A 2,590-nucleotide genomic window follows, 5' to 3' on the forward strand; every position below is an offset into this window, starting at 1 on the left:
GTAAACAGCCTCGCAGTGAAGTTTCCTCAGTGGAGAGGTTTACACTGCGTCAGCAAAACTTGTGTTTGTTCTACGTGGATTGGTTGATTATTTAGTATTGTCTTTTATTCACATCATTGTTCCATCTGGTGTTTTCACAATAAAATAGTTTCATCATTCTATTTTAGTTTAAGAGTGACCACTTTTATGGAAATAAGAACTCCCGCAATTATACAAAGCTAATTGAATCAATATTAATTACATGCATACAATAGAACTCTAGTTAGCAGCTAACACGGAAAATATTTTACTTAGCAGGAAAAAGAAGAAACAATAAAGATAACTAGTTCTTTAGGTAGGTGCATCGGAAAAAATTCACTAACAAATAACAATAACAATTAACATCGGCCCCTACTTCGTAGTTAAAAGGCTTAAAGCCGTTTGAAACTATGAAAGAGATCCCTGCCTACGCGAGACTCTTCAATCTTCACTTTTTCTCATCGGACGACGTCGTTTTGAAGCCTCACTGCATTGCTAGTTCACGATCCTGAGATTGGAGAATCCCAACTCTCGGAAGACGACGATAGTGAAGGAGAGGATGAAGATGAACTGAATAAGAAAAAGGGAGGGGATTCTCGGACTAACAAGGTGGGTATTGTGATTTGTGTTCAAAATATGCAATGCCCAATTTGTATTGGCGTTTATTATAGAAAACAACCCAGTTGTTGGAATTTAATAAAATCAGTGTTAGGTTGATGAAAATGCATATAGGTTGGAAAAGATTGGAACTTTATGGCTGTGGGATCGAAACCCAATTACACAAACTTAAATATCAATGCTTGGTTACTACTTGTAGATGGCACCATCATTCCTTTTCACACAAATGTTAAGTTTCTTGAGCTAATTTGGATGGAGCTTTTGCTTTAGTGCTTGGTTCTCTTATGTCCAAGTATAATTACTGAGAGTGATGAGTTGGAATTAATGGTGAATATTAAGTCTAGGTACTAGCATTTTGTTTGATTGGATAAGTGAACTTGATTGCTCGTTTTTGCAGGCAGCAATCAAGTAGAGCATACATGGAAATTCAAGAATTATTTTTCTTTCTAATAGAGGTTTCTACATGGAAATTCAAGAATTATGTTATGGTTATCACTTGTTCTGACTCCTTTTTTTCCTAATATGACAGTTAGTTACTTATCCAAGCACGGAGCGTGTTCAAATCCATATGCAGAAGTAGAGCATACTTGCTACCATTTTGAAGTGAAACAAGAGTTTCTCAAGGGTGCCTTGACGAGGTAAATACTGAGCTCTTCAAGTGCTCGATTTGAGTAAGTCATTTCCTTGGTATTGAAGATATTTGTGATTGGTAAACTGAGGTTGTAAATTTTGGTGATGCTTCCTGCATTGATATTTAGTATTAGCTTTGTCTCACTCATTCATATGAAAATTTGAACGGATATATGTCTGCTAGTCATACTTATGTTCCAAAACAAATGTGAATTGACTACAGGATCTGTGGTGTAAAAGTTTATGGAACTTTTCTTGTACTTCTTTTCTCTTTTATATTTATATGTTCCATATATATTAAGGATATTACTTGTTAGACTACCTTACCAGAAAATTTTGGGATGGACATGAGATTTAGGTTGCAAATCTAAGAACCAATTGTGTTCTTTGTGGTCCCTCAGCATCTCAAGTGTTATATCATTTCAGTGAATTCTAATCAAATATGTAATAGTCTAAACACTCATTTATTAGAATATTTTTGCATATGTTACTGTAGCAATATATTTCCCTCTGTCATAACTTTTCATTTTTTTCTCTGTTTACATTTCTATTTCAGTAACTTGACTTCTGTTTACTAGGGCTCTTTGATTTATCATATTTTCTCAGCTCTTTGTTTCACCCCTTGTGAAAAATGAAGCCATGGAGCGGGAGGTACAGGCTGTAGATTCAGGTGCATGCCACTCTTGTCTGATTTTTGATAGTTTTCCAAGAAATGTCCCAGTTTTGATAAACAATGTACAAGTTCCTTATTGCTGAATGGTATTCTATGTTAAACAAAATGGAATGCAGAGTTTAACTAGGTTCTGCAGAACGGTGCTTGCCACCTTGAACAACTTCAATGCCATACAGCCTCACCTGGTCACCCGTTTAATAGATTCGCATGAGGTAAAACTTAAATCTTGGGGTTTTACTTTTATCTTTCCGTTTCCTTTTGCTCAAGTAAGATCTTTATTACATAATAATGTATGCAACTATTTGTAGTTGTGTATGCATGAAGGGAATAAAAAGAGCTTGAGTGATGCCATGGAAAAAGGGATCAACTTGCGGGAACAATGTTGAAATAGTACAGAGATTATTACCATGGTGGATTGATGAATCTAGTTGTAATAGGAGGAGGTGAAAGTTTTCATCTCTATGTCTTGTTGTTTTCTTTGTTTTTACCATTGTCTTTTGAAAGTTGAATAAAAGATATGCCTGTAGCAGAAAATTTAAATTTGAATCAGATTACATTTGTTAGGCCAGGGATTCTTTTTGTTGATCATCATATTTGATTCTGGGAACTTGTAGAGGACCAGAGGTTGATGTTGGAGAACACAATCAAGCA

At 35.2% G+C, this 2,590-nt stretch overlaps 1 long non-coding RNA gene across 1 annotated transcript; it reads left to right on the forward strand.

Moving 5' to 3' along the window:
- The first annotated feature begins 384 nt into the window (after positions 1 to 384).
- Positions 385 to 2,239, forward strand: LOC121048921. Its single transcript, XR_005803224.1, has 4 exons — positions 385 to 627; positions 1,166 to 1,274; positions 1,845 to 1,936; positions 2,056 to 2,239. It is a non-coding gene; the product is annotated as an uncharacterized LOC121048921 (long non-coding RNA).
- Positions 2,240 to 2,590: the final 351 nt, after the last annotated feature.

This window comes from Rosa chinensis, chromosome 1 (assembly GCF_002994745.2).
Source record: "Rosa chinensis cultivar Old Blush chromosome 1, RchiOBHm-V2, whole genome shotgun sequence".
NCBI classification, from domain to species: Eukaryota; Viridiplantae; Streptophyta; class Magnoliopsida; order Rosales; family Rosaceae; genus Rosa; species Rosa chinensis.